This window comes from Myiozetetes cayanensis, unplaced genomic scaffold (assembly GCF_022539395.1).
Source record: "Myiozetetes cayanensis isolate MyiCay16 unplaced genomic scaffold, myiCay2020 scf1, whole genome shotgun sequence".
In the NCBI taxonomy this organism is placed as follows: Eukaryota; Metazoa; Chordata; class Aves; order Passeriformes; family Tyrannidae; genus Myiozetetes; species Myiozetetes cayanensis.
Genome location: NW_026086604.1, coordinates 66,212,089 through 66,236,424, shown reverse-complemented (window position 1 = coordinate 66,236,424; position 24,336 = coordinate 66,212,089). Strand labels below are relative to the sequence as shown.

Sequence of the window (24,336 nt, the reverse complement as noted above, 5' to 3'; positions counted from 1 at the left end):
TCTAATGCTTTGCCAACTTGCAGAATTCTTTGCTACCCGTGATTTGCAAAGGAACCTGAGTTCTGAAATTGTGCTGATGTAGTGGTTTTTCCCAAAATTTACTGCAAGAGCAGAGCAGGCCAAGCAGGACAGCATCCAGGTTACCTTGTGCTGCTTCCAAAAGCAATGCTGTTAGAAAAGCTGAGGGAAGTAATCTCTATGAACTGGAAAAGGACAGTGGGAATGTGTAAAATTTGATTAAAAGCAAGAATAAGATTGTATCGTGAAAAAAATTGCCTGTTTTACTTTTAGCAGTGAACTGTGGTACAGGTTGTTTGTGCTCAAAGCAGCAGCAGAAGACCATCGCCACTAGGCTGGATGATTTCTTTCTGGTTTATTTGCTTCCCTCAAGGTCAAAGCATCTGGCAAGAATGGGGAACCAAAACTGAGGGTAGACATCCGCTCTACCTACATCCTTATCTCCCTTTTTTCAAGTTTGTTCCCTGCCCCATCCCACCCACCTGACTGCTACTTGCTTGCGCTTAAGTAGATGATGATGCATCTCATCTTTTGGGGTGAGCTGCTGATGGACACTGTGGCTGGTGCATGGGTGCTGATTTAGGGAAATGAAGTGTTTCTCATCATTTTAACAGAAGTGACTTTAATCATCTGGCTAGATTTCATTCAGAAATCCTTACTTCAGTCGACATTGGATTTTGTTGTCAGAAAAATCAAGTCTGGCTGATCATGGCAAAGCAGAAGTGTGATTCTGCCAGACCTCACTGGGAGACCAGAAAAGAGGACAGCAAGCACTATTTGCCCCAGTGAGTTACTGGTTCATTAAAAGGATGAAAAGAGGATGGGACTGGATTCATTAAACTGGTGCTGAATTAATTATTGCTCCCTTTCCTAATATTTAAAAAAATACTATTTAAAATTTTCATGTTCACTAAAGAAACGTGGTAGTATTACCATGTGCAAATTAAAATATAAGGCCTGTAACAAACTATTTTCTGGAATATCCAGGACCCTGAGAGGATAAAAGTGAGAACAAGATTGTTATATGATGATTAGTTGAAATTTCACAATAGCATAATTTTGTTTCTACATATTTATTTAACAATTTTATCTCTTTGAATGTTTGAGGTTATTTTTTTTAACTATAAACTGCAGAAAACTGGAAGAAACCAGCTAACAAAGAGAAGACTAAAAAATAAAAAATCCAAAACCACTGATGGTAATATGCATTGTGTGACAGAGGTTCACTGATAAACCAGAATAAGAGACTATGAATGCAAACAGATTGTTACCACAAATAATAATATGCAACATATGTCTGTGGTTAACTGCATGGCTTAGATGCCATGGGAGCTTGTGGTACGTGTTTACTGTAAAGAAGGCAGTCATTGCTAGTATGAACATGAAATTTCTGACCGTATCAGAAACTTTCTCAATGCTGAACTTTGAAACCCAAGAATATTTGAGAGAATTTGCTTTTAAATCTGGTCTAAAATGGATTAGGATGATCTTTCGTTTCCCACATGACATCCTTATCTCCAAATTGGAGAGACATGAATTTGGAGGGTAGACTATTTGGTAGATAAGGAATTGGCTGCATGGACACAGCTGGAGAGTTGTGAAAAATGACCCTATGTCCAAGTTGAGGCCAGTGATGAATGTTGACCCTCAGGGCTCTGTCTTGGGATGGGTGCTCTTCAAAACCTTCAGCAGTGACACAGGCAGTGATATCAAGTGCACCCCCAGCAAGTTTGCAGATGACAGGAAGCTGAGCAGTGCAGATGACACAACACAAGGATGGGATGCCATCCAGAGGGACCTGGACAAACTTGAGAAGTGGGCCCACAAGAACTTCATGACGTTCAAAAAGTCCAAGTGCAAGGTGCTGCACTTGGGTCAGAGCAATCCTAGACATGAGCACAGCCTGTGAGAAGAACTCTCTGAGAGCAGTCCTGTAGAAAAGGACTTGGTGTTCTTGTGGATGGAAAGTGGGACATGACCTGGCAATGTGCATTCGCTGCCCAGAAGGCCAACTGTGTTCTGGGACGCATCATAAGAAGTGTGAGCAGCAGGTCGAGGGAGATGATTCTGTCCCTCTTCTCTGCTCTTGTGAGACACCACCTGGAGTACTGCATCAAGCTCTGGGGTACTCAGCACAGGAAAGACATGGACCTGTTGTAACGGGTGCAGAGGAGGGCCACAAAGAAGGATCAAAGGGCTGGAGCACCTCTCCTATGAAGACAGGCTGAAAGGGCGGGGATTGTTCAGCCTGGAGAAGAAAAGGCTCCACAGAGACCTCACAGCGGCCTTTCAGTACATAAAGAGTGCTTATAAAAAAGAGGGAGAGGGAATTTTGCACAAGCAGATACTAATAGCACAGAAGAGAATGGTTTTAAACCAAAAGAGCAGAGATTTAGATTAGATGTTAGGAAGAAATTCTTTATTGTGAGAGTGGTGAAGCACTGGAACAGATTGACCAGGGAAGTTGTGGATGTCTCATCTCTGGACATGTTGAAGGCCAGGTTGGATGGGGCTCTGAGCAACCTGGTCTAGGGGAAGGTGTCCCTGCCCAGGGGAGGGAGTTGGAGCTAGATGAACTTTAAGGCCCCTTAAGCTATTATATGATGCTATCATTCAATTTCTGATGTAACTGGAAATCTAACATGACGAGTCGTTTCGTGAAATTCTGTGATTGTTTCACAATTTGACCTCCAAAATGTGGCCATCCTTTGTTAGCTTTTACTGCATATTTTTCAGGAAAAAAGATGAAGGCACATTCTAGAAATATGGAGAACCTTGTATGTATGACAAACCACCTGTAACTTCATTCTTGAGCCTTTCCTGCTCTTACTACAGAGATAATGGAAGCTGAATCTGTTTATTTTAAGATATATTCTCCAGTCATTCAGTGGAAATATGAAATTATTTTAGTTGTTAGAAGGTTTTGAGACTTATTTTTAAACAGCTGCTGAACAGATGGTAGAATATTGAACAAAATATTTCAGCGTACAGATATCTTCTGGGTATTTTGTTGTTCAACACTTCTAAAGTACTTTTGCTTAAAGAATATTTATACTGACTTCCAGTTTGAAAACGTTTTTCATGCTAGTGTTTGTTAAATGATACAGTATTTTTTTTCTTGTAAGTCTTCTATTCATGTGACTTAGACGCTGTTTTTAAGAGAAAATATACAGGTTTTAATGTTTTAGATGTAGTAAGCCTCAAAAACATAGTACCAGATAAGGAGTTTGGATTGTAGTATCCTAGAAAAAAAAATAAAATTCATTCTTATCATTCAACTTGTTGGAAGATACAGTCCTACATTCAGAAAAATGGATATCTCTCATTGTGTCCTGCTGACATAGAGCATGCATACAAGCTTGAAGACGTGGTTTGGGATATTCTGTGAGCAACTGTGTCACTGTTGCATATGACAGCATTCTTACTGTGTAGCAATTTTCTTAAATGAGTCGGAAAACTTCAAAGCTATTGCATCTCTAGTAGAATAACATCTGCATTTAACCATGCCTCTCTGCGTAAGCCCAGTCTTGGATGATGATGTCTGTCCATGGCTCAGAAAAGCTGTGTTTTGGGATCTCCATTAGTGTCTGAACTGCATCTGGTTCCAAATAGTTTGATGTTTTTGCTGGAGAATGGAGAAATCGTGGTGGAAACCACAGAACCGGTTGGGATACAAGAAGTAGGATGTGTCAAGTTTTGGAATTTAGTTTCCTCTGAGTCAGTCTTTTGAGGTTAATAAGCACACATGCTGCTTTCTGTGGGATAGCTTTCTAATCCTTCCTTCTGTACTCTTTGTTGACCACAGGAGAACATTGCCTGGAAATAAAAAGGAATTTTATTATTAGCTAATTGTAGAGTTAGGATACAGCTAAAGATGCAGTAAGTGGTCATGTTGATGCTGTTTCCATAATTGATAGGTTATTTTTTCATTATTAATTTATTGATCTAAGAATGATGCTAAACAGTCTGGGTTTTTTTATTGCTAGCTTGTGGTGTTTTTTTCACAAATGTTTCAGATTTAGAGGTTAAAGATGTTTAAATTCATAAAGATGAGTGCAGAACATTGTCATACTAGGTTGATAATTTAACCATTAAGAAAACCTCACATTATCTGTGTTCCTCAGAGGGGACTGTTCAAACTTTTTTTTATGAGTCCCAGTCCATAAAATGGAGGGACCTAAAATGGCTAAAAAAATGGCTTTAAAAGCCTAAATTTCAGAAAACAAGTTAAAATCAAAGACAATTTTAACATCGAAACCAATTTTCATCTTCTGGTAATTTGACATTGGCAGAATTGAACAGTTTTCTGAAGAGATGGCAGCCCTTTTTGCCTCTGAAATTACTCTCCCTGAATTTCTCTGGTTTTGGCTTTGTGATAAATTTGCTGATCATCAGAATCTGTCACAGGACAGCTGCCACACCGCTCCTTTGATCTGATTTATAATAATATATTACATTAGGAAAAGGAGAAAGTAAAAGTCATTGGAAAGTCTTTCGAAGACTTAATAGCAGGAAGGAAGGTGCAGTTTTGCACCTTAAATGCACATGAAAAAGAAAAGTTGATACAGATTAAGACTTCCTAGAAGAGAGGACACTTGAGAAGTTGCAGAAGGCATGGCTAAGTCTGATGTATGGGCAGCAAGATTAGATTTATAGACCGCAAGGAAATGGTAATAGATGTTCATGTTTAAATTGCAACTTGAGATTTTTCTGCTTATTTTCTTTAGGGTGCTGGCAAAATAAGTATTTTACACAAATACTTGGCTCAGATTGTTTTACTTATTCTCCTGTGGGTCTCAGAGTAGATACTTGAATTGAGCAAACTATTTGGCCCCTAAAGCTATTGTATGACAGACTGCTAACATATCTGCTAATCTGAAATACAGTAAGCATAAAACTGAAGTGTTTATTGCCATTACAAATACGGTCTTGAATCTTTTTTTTGTAAAGAATAACCTTTGAGTGATTGCTGTCTTTGTTTCTTTAAAGTTTTTGCTTTCCTTTTTCTTCCATTTCCCCACCCCTCAAGATGCCTAACAGTAAGGCTATACATGAATTCCTTTGGTAGTGACTTGCCAGTGGTTCATCTTCACAGAATTGCATAGACACAGCAAAAAAGTCATTCAACTCCTACCAAGAGTGTTTGTAAGAAAACGTTTTGGTCCTGGTTTGCTGTTGAGAGGGCGACGTGTCCTGTGCAGGGCCAGGAATTGGACTCAATGATCCTGATGGGTCCCTTCCAACTCAGCTATGATTCTATGACCTTCTGTGTGATGTGTGTCCTGGGTGGGAGCCTCTGTGCTCTGAAGCCACGGCACCACATTGCTGGATACAGCCTTTTGGGAATTTACCAGATACAGCATGGTTTATCCAGATACGTAGGGTTGGTAACTGAAAGAGCATTATCCTTCGAGTTCCTAAGATAAGTGTTTTCTTGGATTGTTTTTATGTTGAGCTTTTAGTCAACACCTTAGGGGATGGATCCTTTGGCTCTTCATTAATGGACCGTGGCTGTTCAGCTGCAGAGCCCTGCAGGTCTGTGTAATTGCTTCAACAAGCTGGGCTTTGGCTCAATAATTCCTGTTCTGTATTTCTTGGTGGTTGAAATAGAATTGCCCAACAAGCATCTTTTACAACACAAGAGGCTAGTTTGTGCTCCAGGTTTTTGCCGTAAGTGTACATTTATACAAATTTGTGGTGTGCTTTTAGTAAGCCTTGTAAACTCAAACTTTCAGAATTTCTCATTACTCTGCTCGTGTCTCACACTCCAATCACCGCTTTGTCTGTCAGCCTCACTTCAGCCAGTTCTTAGCTGGAGTTCCCTTAGTCTGAATCACAATAATAATTTTTATACATTTTAAGTCTACTTTTTTTATTCTGGTTCACAAAGTCTGCCTTATATCCTCTTTCACATGAGAACAGCAGTGGCCTATTACATTAATTTTTACATTGTAAGGGAATTATATTAACTCTTGCACTTTGGCCTGGGCCCCAGTCCAAGCTTGAGAAATGAAGCCTGTGCCCAAGTATCAGTGCTTGCTTCTGTTTTTATCCTTGTATTCACAGTCTAGGTCTAGAAGTATTCACAGTGACCGTGTTTCTGGTTCTTAGTCTTCATCTACCATTGTCTTATTTTTGGCAGAAACCAATCATCAGTGTGTCTGGAAGGATATACATAGTATTTACACAGGGAAATACAAGCGATAATCACAAAATGGTTGAAGTTGGAAGGGACCAAATACAGATCACCTGATCTCACTTCCTGCTTGAGCAGGAACACCTAGAGCCTGTTTTCCAGGACTGTGTTCGAATCGCTTTTGAGCACCTCCAGGGATGGGGGTTCCACAACCTTGCTAGTCAATCTATGCCAGTGCTCTGTCACCCTCAGAGGTTCCTGATGTTCAGACAGAGCCTCCTTTGTTTCCATTTGTGCCCATGGCCTCTTATTCTGCCACTGAGAATAGCCTGGCTAATGGAGACTAATTATTCTTCATGTATTCCCTGATTCTCTTGAGTTGGTTTCCTTCATTGCACCAAATGCTGTGCAGGTTATTTGCCTCTTCCTGTTATTGCTCAAAATTCTGGTTCCTATCTTTACAGTCCTGGGCCATACAAGAGTTTTGGTGTGGGTTTTTTTGTTATTATTTTCCTGTTTAGTATCAGTGCTGAAGCCACCCTAAGGGTATGACAAGCAGTCAGAGGTGAATCTGGAAAATGCTAAATCAACATAGCTATTCTCCATAACCTGAGCCACCAAGCCGTGGGTATGTAATAGAAAGCATGGCATACAAGGAGCTTCATGCCCTGTGTCTCCTTTGGTGGCTGAAATGGATTCCAGAGGCTACAATTGCCAAGCTTGGCCCAGACATTTCTCAAGAGATTGCCAAATTAGCATCATGAGCTCTGCTGCTGTAAGTCAACTTAGTCTTGATTAAAATGTCATAGAACTTTCATCCTGGGCATTTAATCAGCTGTTGAAATATAAAAGAAATGTTGTTATGTTTTTGTCCCCCAGATAAGGGCTATGCATCTGTTATTTGTCTCAAAGCAAATATGGCAACACTGTACAAAAGGGAAAAGATATTTTTACCATATTTTTTCCATCACTAAAGAGAAGTTTTATTAAATTATAATACTTCTGCTAACATGAAACAACAGTGGAGAAAAGAGGTGAGGAAATAAATTCCCTGTTCTTATTCAGTAGATTTTAATGGTTACAGTGAAAAAAAACCCCACAAACAAACAAACAAATGTGGACAACATACCAAATTATGACTATCCAACTAGACTTAATTTTCTTTACAAGTGAAAATTTCCCAATCTATAATGTAAAGACCTCAGCTGGAAACAAGAGATGTCACCTTTTCTGTTCCTGTTTGCAAATTGGTGTGTCCTCCAGCAGTACAAAGAAAAATCAAATTTGTAAACTGAGTAGCATTCTGTTAATAAGCTCAGTTCTTCATGCTTTTCTTTAAGTATTGTTTTTCCTCAAAGATTCAAGTGCCAGCAAATTAGTTTAACAATAGCTGAAATGCAGTTAGAAAATACACAGACATGTTCTTCACCTCTTTTCTTCCTTTTATGGTCTTTTTACAGAATATCTGTGCTCATCTCACTTGATATGGAAGTAAAATGTTGATTTTTTTTTTAATATTAGCTGTCAGTGGGCTGAATCTTTCTAAGTAGTACTGGAAACCAGTGTTTTGTGAGATCCAGAGGCAGAAAATACAGATATGTCCCCTACTCTCTGTTTTGTTCTTGTTGTTTGTTTGGCAAAATACTGTTTTTCATGTAGCTTCTTTTCTTACTCTCAACCTCAAAAGTTCAGATTCTTGTATTTAAATGTACTGCAGTCCTGTCTGATTTCTTTACAGAGCAAGAGTTCTGTACAAGTGTTAGTGTTGTTAGAAAATAACTTGCTAACTGGAATTAACTGCATGTGCCATCTACTGAAGTTGGCATTTCCTGTGGGACTGGAGAAGCCCAGTTCTCTACATTAAGGCAATGTCTGAGGAGTCCTGTCTCTTAGCTGAGAGGCTACTCAGGCAACACAGTGTGTGTGTGTGTGTGTGTGTGTGTGTGTGTGTGTAAAGTGAAAAACATGAGGTACAAAGCACTTCTAAGGGTTGCTATTCATATGCTCATATTGAAGGGGCATCTTTTCTTGAATTTTGAAGTGCAGGAATTTCAGGCATGTTCCCTGTTTTCTTCAGTGTTTGTTTAAAAACTACTTTGACTTAATTCTCTAGAGATGAACAAGAGAAAGAAAATAGCTATAAATCTTCTATTCAAGAATACTTGTATTATTACTCAGTAGTCTGAGGCTATATGTTCACATTGTTTTAGTGAAACTGGATCATAAGTGCAAAGCATAACTTAAACTATGGTTATTTTAATTAAAATTATTTACACCCACCTCAGATTAGAATGTTGTGTATTCTATTTTGAGAGGCTTTTTGTGTGTCATTTCCACTTTTCATGTAATGGTAACCTGTATTAACTACATTTGTTTTCTGCGGGTGTCTTCTTTCTCCCATGATTGCAGTGTGACTTTCTATCCCCAACCTGAGTCTCGTAAGTGGACTAATATAGCTTCTGGGCAGGGCTGTGGGTACCACGTCTCCTTCCTTACAGATCTGACATAAAGAACTTTGTTGATTGTTTTATCTCCATCTGTGCTGCAGAATCGTTTGTGTTACGTAATGCAAACGTGTTTCAGAAACTCCTTGAAAAACTTGTTATTGTTTGTTTCAATTGTCTAGTGTCTAGTGCTGAAGAAGCACTTTCTAAACCAGGAATGCACAATAGCATGAGTCTGGAAAGTGTACAGTCAAATCACAGGGCTTAATAACATCGCTGGAGCACATCATGATCGTACTGGAGGTCTCACGTCCAGCAGGAGAGAGTGTTGAAGCTTATCCCAGAGGCTGGGTCCAGATTCGGGGGTGCCTACTTTGAGCAAAGGGGATGTTGAATGTACATACCTTTCTCTTGCCTCCGACAGCTCAGGAAAAGCATCAATGAATTTGTGATAGATTCCCATCCAAAAGCAGTTAAGCTACATGAATGCCAGAGTCTCCATTTCCCTTTGTAGACATACCCAAAGCTGGGATCCATCCACAAGCTGGGCATGGGCAGTGGTGCAAGGGTAGATGCTGCATGGCTCAGCAGGTCCAGCACTGCCCTGGGGAGCTCCTGCAAAGAGGTGTCAGCTCCAGGAACTGACTCAGCTTCTGCTGAGTTGCTATCAGCATGCTCTACCAGTGGCTTGGAAAAGAAAAATTTTGTCTTTCATACTACCACTTAAGCATTTACGATCCGTATCTTAGATCACTTCTTCAGGATTTGACCCTGGCTGTTAAGTCACTTCACTGCTTTAGAAAGTTGTTCTGAAGCCTACACACAGTTTTTATTGTACCGTTGAGCTTTGGTAAATCCTGGAAATTGCAGGTCAACTGTCAGTTTTGCTTTTATTAGGTAAGAGAAACAAGAAGGAATTTGATAAGTATATGGTTAAGAGGTTTATATCTGTTTGAGCTTTTTCCTCATTTGTTGACAAAATCTGGTAAATGCATAGGGAATTTATAAACGAAGATCTGTTTGAAAATTGTAGTAGCTTGTAATATTCCTAGACTTGTCGACTTGGGGATTGAGAAGTACTTGTCCCCAGAATACTGAAAGCTGAGTGTCAGAAGGGACCAGGAATCCCCAGATCATCCTGGCAGCCAGAATCAGTGTCCAGCTTTCAGCTCAAGAGGTGACTACTGGCCCTTGGTGTAGGCAATTTTCTTGACCTGTATTCTGAGAGCACTAACCAGGTGGGTACTTCTCTTCAGTTGTGGTAGTTATTTGTTTGGTAAGTGGTCGATCTGTAAAACAACCTGTTCCTTCAGTCCCTTCTGGTCTGTGCTGGAGTTGGCACAGATAGTTTTTTACTCCATGGCCTTCTGGATAACACAATTCCTTGTTCTCTTTTATTAAGTTTAGCTCAATGTATTGTTAATCTCAGAGCTGAAAAAGACGTGGGAAACTAGAGTTGAAAATACTTGTATTTTTCTAAATACCCCCACCCTCAGACCCTCTTTGGCTGTCTTGTTTCACATTTTTGTAGCACTGGAGGAAGCACTGCCAGTTTGAAGTGTTTTCCCAGGCTCTTTTCATAATTTACAACCTTGAGGTAAATTTTCTCAATGTATTCTCATATTTTACTAAATAAGACCTGGAGAACACAGGCATGTGATCAATATGGGCATCTTGAGATACCTAGCCACTTTTCACAAATTTTTCAGGCTGATGCTTTTTGCTTTTTTTCAGATGTTACGTTTTAATGGTGGCTAGAAAACAGGTTTCTCTGAACAACGAGCCAATTGTAGGACCAACTTTCTCCAGGCCCTATTCTATGGAAGGCTGCTGGACTGTGCATAGGCTTTATTCTGCTGCGGGCAATGGAGAAGACAAAAGGTTGTGTGTAACTGAAGATTGAAAGGAACTGGTCAGGAATAAGGAAAAGATTGATTACTTTCTAGTAACATATTGTGCCTGGGTAGTTTCCCAGTATTTTCCTGTCAGTCTCTTGCATCTGAGTGGGGTTTTAAACCATATTCCAAACCCAAGGCTGCTTACAGATACACAGTGATTTTAGAAAAGACTATAACTAAAAATTGGATCTGATGCTACAGATCACTCTTTGAGCTTAAAAGGTGATGAGAACAAATGTTATGCTTAGCCCTGCTGTGGAATTTCTCTAAAGAATATAGAATAAGCAAAGATTAAAGAAGCAACACCAAAATATTTGGTGCAATTAGGATATTTGCCCAGAAAGATAGCATTACACTCACAATATATTTTGCCTGTTTGGACAGAATAGTACATGTAGAAAAACCTATTCTGTGATCAGAAGTAACTTTTTATGAGACATAGAAAGTGCTGCCAACTGCTAAGCTATTTGTGGTGCCATGTTATGGCTATAGCAGAGAAGAGCAGGGTTGTGGTAAGGCTCTCAACACTCCTAAAAATATGTCATTAGGTGTATGTGCTGAATGCTGACCAGCATGAGCAGAACTTCAGGCATGAAAACTTCACGCAGACTTGCTCACATACACACACAGTCATCAGATATCAGCAGAAATGCAAGGGCAGATGTAATGTGTGCCTCAACACTGTTGACAGTGGCTGAATCTCCTGAAATTTCTGTGTTACATTCCCAGCTTGCTAAAGAGGTGCAGTTTAGCTCCCCAACTACAGGATGCCCAATCTGCAGCAGGGCCTCTCTGGCTTTTGAGGGAAGTATTGTGGCAGAGAGGAAGTTTAAACATTTGTGAAAACCTGGGTTTGGGGAGCTACACCTTTCAGTCTGAATTATTGCTCTAATTGCTGAGGTTTTTGAAAACATTTTTCAAAATAGCTTCTGAGTTCTCTGGAGTAACTGTGTATTTATGTGTCATTGCTGTAGAAACTGAAAGAACTCGTAGCAGGTTGGGAGTGGTTGAAATAATTCAAATGTACTGGATAGAACGTTCGACTACAGGAAAATCCATAGGCTTCTGTAGTCACATGATTTTATGCAGGATTAGAAAATGTTTTACCAGCTTTAACTGTTGAGTGTACCCAAGCCATTTAAGAGTTGGGAAAGTTGTAATCCCAAATTGTGTTGCATTTATAGCAGTAATGTGGCAATAATTACAACTTTAGGTGAAGAGCTGGAATCAAACTGTTGTCATGGCAAAAAAAATGGCCTTAGAAGGATTCCAGATTCTTGGGAAACATGAGAATTTCATGACAAATTTTTATCAATGGAGTTTGAATAGTGACTTGACCTGAAATTGGTACATAACAGGTATATATCAATTTGTCTTTGTAAGAGCTTGGTTATGGTTAAATTCTGATGTGAGATGTTTATTTTATGACATTAATCTTAACTGCTTAAATTGTAAAGGTGTCATAAATGAAACAGGTCATGGTATTTACAAGGTTCTAAACTCACTTCATTATGACTTCTGAGTATTTTTTTTTGAGTGTTAGCATGGATCCAGACATGCTTGCCCAGATAGTTTCTCAGATGAACCAGAAATTTTCTTCATAGGTTACTCTCAATTAAATTACATCCTTCTTTACTGAAAAGGGGAGGCATTGGCTGCACCGTGGGACTGCTGGTTATGTATAAAAATCCAACTGCAGATAGTCACGTGTTTCTTCTTTTGTCTGTCCAAACTGCAACCTCATTGTGAGACACTTGATCTCCTCTTATCGTGCCCTGAGGAGACCTTTCAAAAGTGGGCGTTTTAAATGCATGACATTTTAAACAATACCTAAATAGCAGCATTCTGTTTCAGTGCTTAATTATGGCTGAATGTACCCTTTCACCAAAGGTGTTGCTGCAGCATTTGTGATTTCTCTTCATCTGATAGTGGTCAGGTTCCAATGTGATGTGATAACATTCACTATTTCATGCTCTGCAGGAGCGTTGGGTTATTTTTGCTGCACTGGCAGCTGTTTGATGGGGCTAAATCTGAGTGACCAGAGGCTTATTTGCTCTAAGGAATTGCACAATTGGCATTTTGGGTTTATGTGTGAAATATCCTGTCCTGACTAATGGAGACCACAGGGTCCATAAGCAGAACAGGTGGACATGGGGTTTTTTGTTTTGGTTACAACCCATGGTCACCGTCTGCTTGGAAGTCACCCCCCAGCCCTTCATGCCAGGATATATTCCCTGTGGCAAAGCAACCTTTGGCTGAAGGTCTGTTGCTCTCATTAGAGCAGACACTTGAATGGTGAGAGAGACATCAGGAAATAAGTCTGGGCTGTGGTAGACAGAACTGTAGAATTAGTGTAATTACACGGTTTATCTGAGGGATACCTTTGGAAAACATCTGTAGCGGGAAATCACAAAGACTGGTTTGTATAATAAGCAGGGAGTATAGATTACTTCATTTCTGTAAAGCTATTTTGAGATCCAAAAAGCTGCATGCTTAACAGAGTAATTGGCAACACAGTAATGAAATAATTACCAAAGTTCAGGCAGAACTCTTAGAGGACACAGAGAGGAAAACTCTAAAGCAAAAAAAAAATGTTTTAAGCAATTCAGATAGGTAGACCAGTAAAGCAGCCACATAGTCATGGCAATATATAACCTTTTGGAGCAAATAGGAAGCTATCCATTGCTTTTTAGTGAACGTAGGATTACATCACTTGTTCTGCCATTTACTCACATACTTTCGGAAGCCTGCATGGAGCACTTCAAATGTGAATTGATTAAACTTTGCAAACTGTTGGAGCTACTCACTTGATATGGCCATGTAAGCAAGTCCCTGAAGTCCCTATCTTTTATATATAGCACTGAGAAGCACTGCCATTTTAAACTCATGCAGTGAGAAAGACGAGGAGATGAAATAGAAACCATTTATCTCTCAAGATAAATGTGTTTTAGTATTTATTCAAATGCTTCCAAAGTCTGGAAAAAAAAGAAAAGTTCAATCATTAATGATTTTTTGCTCTTTTTCTCCTTCTTTCTTCCTCTCCCACCCTCCCCCCCCACCCTGTAATTTGATAATTTTTTACATTTATTCTCTCATTTCCAAAAATTTATTTCTGCTTGCTTTCTGGTCAGCTCTCTTTTTCAGCTCAAATGTAGGTATTTTTTTATATCTCCTGTTTAAATTCAAGCTCCCTTTTAACCACTCTGTAGAGTCTTAACCTTTGCTTCTGAGTAGCCAGACAGAGCTATTTCAGTGTAGGAGTCCAAGCAATTTTAACAGCTGCAGATTCTTGGGTGTATTGGATGTCTTTAGTTAGAAAAAACCCAGCCATTCAGTGATACCTCCCTTGCATTTGAGAACCATTCAGTGAAAGAAAAGAGGATCTGATAGTTTTCTTCAAGACAATGGAGGCTTCACAACTAGATGTAGCCAACTGTGGTCCCACTAAAGAGAATGCTGAAATGGGGTGTCCCGACATTTTCTGGTTTCATTGCATGCAGTGCAGCAGCTAGCTCACATCCAGATTTTCAGAACCCTGCTTTGAGTGGAGGGTTAGGGTTAGGGTGTCCTTGACTTCCCTTACAGTCTAAATTATTTTTGATTCTGTAACTTTATACTTTTTTGGGGAGTTAGATGTAGGAGCATGTTTGTACCTTGGTTGCTCCTAGCAGGTATGGCAAACTGAAACCATGGCACTTTGTAGTTAAGGTAATTCCAAACTTGTCTCAGGGATGGATGATGCAGTGGTGATGACTAGAAGAGTTCTTGGTTGAAACAGCTGATGTGTTGTTGTGAGAGAGCCCACATCTCTCTGTGTAGCATAAATGGAGATCTGCTGCTCCCTTGTCTTCCTTCATCCTTCAGCAGGGCCTGCTGCCTTTGCAACTGCAGCAGTACAGGAATGAGTGCAAGAGAGAAACCAGAGCTCAGTCCTTCACAGAGGTTTTCTTGGTTCTCAGTGCATTAACTGGTTTAAAGTTATCCTATGACGTGTACAAACCCAGAGTTACGTCAGAGATGTTTTAATCCAATGTTCATTGTATTATGTATTCATGGGCTAACATGAGAATAGGATCTCCAAACTAATACATGTGAGCATGCTGCACAGCAGTGTGGCCAGTGTTGCTCTTAATTTAGTTTGCAACAGGGTTGGGTCAGGGATCAGGAATCTTCTTTTGATTACCAAGTATAGTGTTTTGCACATCTGAGTTCTGTACCCATTGTGTCAATACTGTAAGTTTGCAAGAAGCTGTTTGGGGGACGCAGCTGTAGCAATAAAGCCTGGATATGAGGGGTGGAGGACAGATATCTCAAGTAATTTAGGAACCTGGGAAATCTGAATTGTTCTTATTAGTTGATGGAAAAAATAATTGCTTTACAATTTCTCCTTTCCAGGGACTGCATCCTGTAGACACACCGCAGTTCATTTGAGGACTTGCTTATTCTTTATCATGTTAAGCTTCCTGTATTTTTGTATGGCTATAGAACAGAACACTGGTTATCTGTAAACGTGTTTCACACAAACGTAAGTTTACTGCTGTCAAGACTTGTAAGGTTAGTAATAAAGAAAAACTGTCTTTTGGTAGGATTGACTCCCACCACTACCAAAACAAGAAAAAGAACCTAGTAATGAATTCAAGTTGAAGAAAAATATTAATCAGAGAACAAGTGAATGAGTGGCATGGCAGATGCTCTCCAGAACTGGTCTAGAAAGCTGTAAATTCATTTAGAAAGCAGTCTGCTTCAACCGTCTGTTACGAGTCAAGACTGTTGTTTTTTTGTGAAACTTGATCACAGAATCACAGAATGTGCTGAGTTGAAAGGGATCCACAAGGATCATCAAGTCCAACCCTTAGCCATGCACAGGACCAACCCCAAGGATAACACCATGTGCCTGAGAGTATTGTCCAAATGCTTCTTGAACTATGTCAGCCTTGGTACTGTGACCACTTCCTTGGGGAGCCTGTTCCAGTGCCCAACCACCCTCTGGGTGAAGAATTATTGATTGTAATATCCAATCTAAACCACCCCTGAGACAACTTCAGGTCATTCATTCCCTCTGGTCCTGTCACTGGTCACCAGAGAGAAGAGATCAGTGTCTGCCATCTCTTTCCACAAAATTAATAATGGCCAGTCTTTGCGAGCGAAGATCCGGGGAAGGTCTTTACACCTTCCAGCCTGCGCATTGGATTTTTTAGGTGAGACACAGTGTGCGCGGAACTGAGCCCACCCTTTAATCCTAAGGTTCATCTGCCGGGGCCAAGCAAGCTTGGACGGTGGCAGCGAGGTCCTTAGGACATAGATGGATTGCCTATTTAAGGGTTAACGAGCTCCATCTGGCCCGGGAGTGGCCCTGACCAGGAATCGAACCCGGGTCTCGGCGGTGACAGCGCCGCGCCTTTACCACTAGACCACCAGGGGCTCCTCCACAAAATTAAACTGTGAAAATTAAACCTTGAATTGGATGGATTTTCAAACAGACCTAGTGGGAAAAAAGAGATTGTGAATCCTACCATCCACTCCAACTTCCACTAATATTGAGGAATGTTGTCCCATCTAGAGTGATTGAACAGCATGGCCCATCCTCTGATTAAATACAGCAAACTGGCCAGTAGTAGCTATAGCAACCTCTGGTGCTGCTTTTGTTTGCAGTACCTTTATACTGAGCTACCTACCTCTTTCATTTGTCAAGGAGGAAGGACCCTCAGTATTTGAAGTTACCTGGAGATGCTTTGAACTGATGCATTTGAATAAGTCTGAAAAGCTGACATCTGTCTATAAATATTTATTGAGAAAACCAGATAAAATCACCTTGGGTTTGTCATCATAAAGAAACTAATCAGATTGTGTTACCATCTTGGAGATCCCTAGACTGCCTCCATACAGGCTGGTTTCAGTCAAGTGGAGTGCAGTAGCTCAGGCATCAGACATCCCTGTCTTTTCTTGTTAACTTGACACTGAACGCAGTAGTGAGGGCAGCACAAAGTTGTCTGAGCTTGATTCTCTGAGATAAAACTTGGAAAGCAGTAACATTATCCATACTTGTTCTTTAACAAGAAAATCAGTGCCTCCCTCATTCCACACTAGGACAACTAATGGAGAGTTGGCTCCAGCAAAATATGTTACTTAAACCCCAAATCCCAACTTCTGAGGTCTAAAATCACCCCCCCAAAACATATATACTAATAATGTTTGTGTTTAGTGCATGCGATTTCCATGTTTCATACACATACAAATTTATTTTTTTCTAGTGAGGTCCAAAATTTTGCAATATATGGGTTTGAAAGGGAATTATGAAAGGGTTTAAGTTTGGGGAAAGAATCACTACAGAGCTGTGAAAATGTCAGGTTTTGATGAAAGACAGGGCTTGATAAAGCAGGGTAGTTGATCAGTCATCAGTAATTTTATTATGCGTTATGGGAGAAATTTATCCAAGAGTTAATGAGACATTCCAAGGTATATGATACACTGAAGACCAGACAAAAGACTTGTGATATCCTCCTGAACATCTCTTCCTCTCTTAATCATGTTCTGGTAGTGCCCACAGGAGAGCAGTGTTCTCTTCGTTGTTATTTGTAACCAGTCCAGGCTCAGAGCAGCTTATGCTCCAAGAAGATGAATGATGGGAGAAAGCTGAAAAGATTATTAAAAAATCCTTACTCAGTCAAAACATGTTGTTCAGAACGTAACCTCCAAACCTGGACAGTATTAGTGAGCTAACTATTTTAGGCACCATAGCACAGTAGGGTTTTGATGAGAGCGTCATTCCTTAGCTAGAAATATAATATAAGTCTTTTAAAGAATTTCTGGTCTGAGTAACAAAATGAGATACATTTTCGTCACAGAGGGACACAAGGTGAAAAGTTCAGGTCTGGATCCACTTTGGGCTTGGTCTATTTATATGGATAAATCTGATAAAATGCAGCTGCGAGCTTCAGATTCATGTTTTTCTAATGTTTAGGAGAACTTGGAGTCAGTTGGGTTTTACACCTTCTGCCGTTTCTAAGTGTCTGCTGCTGGGGAAAGGAGCCGTGCCACTGAACAACAGAACTCAACTTCTCGTTCTGGACTTGTGTGGGTATCATGCTGTTTCAAAAGCAGATTGAAATCCTAGATCATAGCTATCAGAGCTAAAGCATCTTGACAACTCCCCCTGCACTGCCCTTGCTACTCTAAAATTATTTTCAACTCTAAAATCTGCTGAGTAATAAAGCAAGATGCCATTCAGGTCTTTGATCAATGTCTGTACAGTGAGCAAATTGCTGGCCATGCAACTAAGTGAAGTTCCAAGTGCAACAAAATTTGTGAAGTCATTTGGCTCCACTAACCAGTTGTTTGAAAATCTAGGTGTAAGTGGTTTAAGTGGCAAATCACATGCCTCTCAGGCTGGAGATTGACACTTTACATAATTGTGTATGATGTGTCAGCCTTGCCTCTGCTCCCTTTAAATTAAAACTAATCTGTTCTGAATGTAACAAATGTTTACTGCCCTCCTGCATCCATTAAGAAATCTATTTATGTTTGGCTTGTGCTTGTAAATCTATCATGAAACAACTTGAAGTAGCCTGCTCTAAAGGCATATCTGAATTTCTATTAAGTATGACAATACTATTCTCCCCATTTTAAATAAGAGAAAACAAGCAAAAACTAGCTAAGCAAAGATTCTGCTGGACTAATGCTTATTCTTTGCACACAAATGGTACTTTTGACTTTGGGGCTTCATTCACAATTACTAGTGCTAAGGAATTTATCGGTCCAGGTCTAGCCTGCTTGCAGGAGTAGGACTGTGTTGGGGTTAGTGCATATCAGTTCTTCACCTCTGAGATCGCTCTCTTTGTTATTAATTCTGGTCTGGAAGAAAGGACTGTGAAGATACTTATGGTGTAAATGTAAGACCAGTGAGGAAGTAGTTGATATGTAAGGAGAAACATGTGCATGCAACCAAAGGCATCTCCTTACTTCTTTCACTGGAAAGCTGCAGCAAGGGTTTACCTCAGCGGGATTAGCTTGCAGCTGGCAGGAGCCATCAGTTGGTATAGTTAATAATAAAGTCCCAATGAGACTTAACAAGCACTTTTAGTGTGAAAATAAAACTTATCCAGAGTGCTTTGACATGCTTGAGAGTTGGCAAAGCCACAGTTGCACTCTTTCATGGAGCGCTGTTTTCTAATGCGAAGCACAAATTGCGCCAGAATGGAGAAAATGTTCCTGACTGTAAATGCTCTATTCTTCCATCTTTCCTGCATAAAGAATGCTGTCTAGGGAATTGTGATTAAATTTACTACCAGTACAATGATACAACATTGAGTCTGTAGCCCCAACAGTTGCTTTGCATGACATTAAGAAAAGAGGGTACTGGAGGAGATGAAACTTTGATGCTGCTCATGAGTTTAAGCCAGTCAATGCTAGTGAATTCAGCCTACCAAAAACCTTGAATTGCCCCTAAGATTGTTCACCACTATCCTTAAGAGAAGCTCACATCTTCTGGGGAAATCTGGTAAGAAACATTTATCCCTATACTATATATTTAAATATATATATTTATTTATTTGCAAAGCTGGCTTTTTTTTTTTTTTTGCCATTTGACCTAGGGAGGGCAGGGAAAGAAGATGGAGAGACTCCCTTGTTAACAGGCATTTTACCTGTTACGCTATGGAGAAATGGCATAGCAACTGCCTTTGCCAGGACGATTTCAAGACTAAACACGGGCATTTGCTCTCACCAGATCCCGACTGTGCTGCAGATCCTCCTGGAGCCCTGCCAACATGCGGGTCCAAAACACCCTAAGCTATGGGGGTGGCTGAGCAGGAACTGTTCTGTTTGTTAGACCTTGGATCCAGAGTCAGATGGGCAGGAGACCCAGTACAGCAAAAGTGGACTAGGCTGTCCAGTTTGTTACCTGTTGTTTGATCAAAAAAAACATGCTTTTTTATCTGATTTTGCAACACCTTAGTTATTTGTAGGGAAGATCAGGGATTTTATCTAATAATTTTACCTACTTTTATCATTCCTCATGAATGTACTGCAGTAGTCCCTGCTGAGCATGAAATCAGCCTTTTAAAGAAAACAGCTTGTTCCCATTATGGCTGTAAATGAACACTAAAAATGGTCTTCACTAGTTACAATAGCTGAATCCCAGCATCCCCCAAACCTATATACAGATATTAATACAGAATTTCACATTTCTGCTTGGCATAGGAAATGGGCACATGATTGGAAGTCAGTACCACAGAACTTGTTTGATCCCTCCTATACCTTCCTCTACACCTGAGTTGCTGGCTTCTGCATTGCAGTAATGGGTGATGTTTATAAAATATATTTTCTTGGAAACCATCTCCTTAAGATTTTATTGTACCAATGCCAGATCCCAGACAGCATCACATACCAAGTCTTCTTCATAAATTACATCACCAGAAAAGTTTTGCATGTTGTATGCGTCCTCATCTGATAGTTGAAATCTGTGCCTCCATCAGCATAGGGTAATCAGATTCTGCTGTGCATGAATGCCTAATACAAGTTTATTGTGGATATCTTGTTCTCGGCTGATGAGTAATTCCATTCCGTTTAATGCACTGATGTATGTGTGAGTTACCGATTTAAAGCCGTACTTGCGATTTCAGAGCAACGCTTAGTCTGTAAATTGTACCCATAATTTTCCAAGTGGCCTAACAATTATACTGGCACTAACAGGCCTGAGCTGTAATAATGATTATGGAGCTGACAGAACATCAGTGCCCCAGCACTGGGTTTAGTACAGATGAAAGCAAAATTGATGGTCAGAATGGAGAGGGTTGGTGTCAGATGGAAAGCAGTCAGTGAATCAGACCAATAATCCATACTGAACCAGAGGAAAACAAACAAAATTAAGTAGATGGCAGGAAGCAATTCACAGATTGAGTTTCCCCAGCCAGGGCCAGATAGCAATGATCTGAACATATCAGTGAGTCATTTCAAAGACATTTGTTTCTTCTTCCAGGCGCCTTTTTTATGTTGCATAAAATAGAGAGAATTACTTAGGGTGTCAGTCGTGTTCAGTGACAGAGACGTTTGCACTGTTTCCAGGAATATACAAAATAGAAGAAAAATTCTGCTTTCTAAAATATGTCACAGAGAGTGTGAAGGTTTCATCATACATCTTGCAATCATATTAAGTACTAGGAACACCTCATTTTTGTCTCTCATCAAGATACACAACCACCCACAAACTTTTCAGTTGGGGGAATGAGGATCGTGAAAGAAACCAGTGTTTTAGAGAACCAATTTTACGATCACCAGGTAGGGAAGGAGTCTGCATTTTAATATTTGTGCACACCTAATCCCACCACTGTCAACGGGATTTAAAATATCTACTAATCAATGTGAAACATATGGTTGATGTCACAGAGTAACTAACGCGATGTAATGCAGTAGCCACGGTATACAGGGAAGCCTCCCATGTGGCTGTAAACATCTGCTTTTATTATCAGTGACTCTAGAGCCATCATAGTTGACAAAGGGGAAAAACCAAGGTTTGCAAAAGAGACTTTGAGCTTTCATCTGTGTGGAGGTTCCTCAAGTGAAATGCCTGGAGCTATGGATGTCCTTTCTCTCTAGATATAAAGTAGATCCCTCTGCCCCCACAAAATGGTTGTTCTTAGTCAAAGGGTCCCAGCTTCTACACACAAATCACTTTGTTGAAGAGCTGATGAAAAGCAAGTTTTTGTGCAACCTGAGAGAGAGGAGAGATTTACAATGCAAATACATCCCGAGTTGCTTTAAATTAATGCTTTTGCCCCTGCTAATGATATTACTTGTTGTTGGCTGCCTGGATCCTCTGACTCAAAAAACCACAACTCTGCTGTTGAGAGTGGTGGGTACCTGTGGTGTGGGTCATCACGATTCCAACTCCATGGGAGAGGGTCCTAGTGTTGCGTGACGTGTTGCAGCACAACCCAGAGCACCATCTTTTCCAAGGGGGAGGCGTCAGGGTATTGATTCCAGCGCCATGTAGGTGTATGCCTTTACAGTCCTCAGTTCTCACCTCAAATATGCAGTGTCTGTGTCCCAAGGGTGAACCACTTTACCTCTGAGATTGAATTGATGAAACACTATCTTGAAGCACAGTATTGGCACCATGGTGGCCTTTCCAAAGCAGCAAATGACATTTTCATAAACTTTGGTTTACAGAGTGGGTCCTTCAGCGGTGAAGTGGCTCTGTCCAGCTGTGTTGTGTTGTCCCGTGCAGTCTCAGGAGGGAGAGACAAAAATGAGCCCTGGGCAGGCATAGGAAGATACTGCTGCTGTGTGTGAACACACTTACTGGCTTAATCAGTTGGAATAGTAAGAGGAGAGAAGCTAAGCTCTGGGAAGTTACACTCCTGGTGCCTGAAAACCTGTTCTTTGTTTTAAACTGATGCTGCAATCAGAATACTTGCCATAAATTCCATTTACAAACTTAGGCACAGACATACTTGTGGAAATGATTTGCCCCTGTTTCACTTCTGTTTAAAATTGGGCTTTCTGTTATTTTGATAATATGTGCTGACAATAATTGTGTGGGTGTGATATTTTAATGTTTGCTACTTCTCATTGCTTAAACAGTAAAACCACCCTGAATCCATTGCAAAGGAGGAGCAGACAGATGGAAAGAATGATCTAAACTTTAGCCACATCAATGACATTTTGATTCACTGATGCTATGGTCCTTGTTATTCCGAGTTAGTTTATAGATGCATGAGATGTTGCATTTGAATACAGACATGTAATTACAGTGACTCCTCTTTTGAGTGTTTTACCCTATTACTAACTGAAGTACCTATTCTCATTTTTATGATATTGTACTCTTACTGTAATACAGTCAGAAAGCTCTTTCAAAAATACTTTCCATGTCAGTGGTAGCAATTGGATAGAACATTCTTCAGTATTTTTTTTGTTTGGTTTTTTTTTTTGGTTTTTAACTGCACCATTACCCTTTTCCTCCTGCTTTCCCTGAACACATGTGCATGCATGTCTTCTTCCTCATTTTCATTTCTGTTGGACGGAATCCTTTCCGGGTAAATCCTGTCTCTTGTGAGCTTTTATGATATATAGGCTCTTTGTTTTAAGACAGCTGTAATGTCAGGCCCACCCACACTGTGCTGTCCCTATTGCTTTGAAGCCAATATTTCAAACATAAAATAGCCGTCAAGTCTTTGCTTTGGTTCTGTTTGCTGGGGATGACATGAAAACAAAAGTTTTGTGTTTTGGGCTTTCATCTAAGTGAGCCAAATCAGTAAAAGTTTCAAGGATTTCAACCAAGGACTTGTCATGAAAGCTACTTTTGACAAAAAGGTTTATCAAAAGAGAGGAAAGCTCAAAGAGTATGTGTGTGAATACTGTATATCTGTAGCTTTTTGGTGATTTTTTTTTTTTGGTGTGTGCTTTTTTTTGTAGGTGAAAAAAAGTTCATTTTTGCCCTCACTTAATCTCTTCAGATTTAGACAGGATTGTCCATCTGGATTCTGCCAGCTTGGTCTGTAGTGGGAGGGAGAGCAGTTTGACTCCAGACAGAACAAACTGGCATGACATGGGTTTATGCTGCTGGACCAGCGCTGCTCTACCCCATAGAGAGGCTATGGAAATGCTGCTGTGTGAAGTCATTCCCTTGCCAAAGCACTTACACAAATCTGTTCACAATCCTTTGCTTTGTCCTTCCGAAAGCAAACTGAGAGAAAATAAAAACATGACCAAGGGACACAGAAACATTTTCATCTAGTGGCAGAAGTTTTTGGTGGGTAGGTAGTACAGTGATGTTTTGAAGGCTGTAGCTGGGAAGTGATTTCCATCTACCTGCAAAAGATTTCTTTTACTTAAGATTTTCATAGGACAACATCTCAAAAAGAAAAGGAAATATGCCTGGTGGTGTATTGATTCACTGTAGTTTAGTGCTAAGGGAGTAACTGCCATGGAAAATTGAAGCCAGATACTAGGCATGTAGGATTCCCAACTGATTTAACCTAACTCCGACAGCACATGTAGGATGGCTAGAGTGCTCCAGCTTCAGGAATGTTGATTTCTTTAGGCAAATTCTGATGTAATGACAGAAAAATGATGCTTGATTTTAATTGCATAATAAAGTCTCATTTGTTCTGATAGTCTTTAGAAAAAGAGCACGTTTGCCACGTTCAGGCACATCTATGAATCCAGGGTTTAGGGAGTGATTGAGTCTGAAGTTCAGGTCCTGGGTCACTTCTTGCAGGAACTTTGATTTTTTAATTATCTTTTTTTTTCATTACTGTTTTCTAGCTTCAAAAATTTTTGAAGTGAGATGATTTTCTGATCCCTTGTAGCTAGCCAACTTGTTTACCCAAGGTATTTTACGTACAATCTGTCTGTTGTCACATCCATTCATGATGGGAAGAAGGCCATCATGCCTAAGGAAAAGCAGTTGCAGTGGGTATTGCTTTATATCTTTGTGGGCATGTAATTTTTCAGTGAAAAATTTTTCAGTGTCTCTTTTGGTATTCAATTTTTGATAAATTACCAGTCATATTATTGGTAGAGGAAAACAACAGTATATTTTGATCAGAAGTGTGACTAAATTCAAGGTATCAAAAAGATGCAATTGCACAATGTACTTTGATTATATGCCTGTGCATATGTTTCTTGCAAATTCATATTGTATGACTGCTTAGTATGACAATGGATGCAATACAACACAGAGGACAAATCTAGGTAGTTTCTGACTATCCATAGCATGTGATGTCTTAAGGACTTCTGGGAGGTGTGTCAACGCTCTTGAAAGAAACCGGATGTATGGAAGTATTTAAAAATCTATTTTGGCAGTGTAATCACTGTAACTAATCCAGTCCTACAGAAGCTA

The 24,336-nt window shown here is 40.0% G+C and overlaps 1 protein-coding gene and 1 long non-coding RNA gene across 10 annotated transcripts in view; both read left to right on the top strand.

Annotated features, from left to right (window-relative positions):
* LOC126635861 (uncharacterized) overlaps positions 1-24,336 on the top strand; it is a 1,135,091-nt gene that overhangs the window by 767,382 nt on the left and 343,373 nt on the right. The gene's annotated exons all lie outside the window — the stretch shown is intronic.
* FHOD3 (formin homology 2 domain containing 3) overlaps positions 1-24,336 on the top strand; it is a 387,674-nt gene that overhangs the window by 134,095 nt on the left and 229,243 nt on the right. The window lies entirely within an intron of this gene.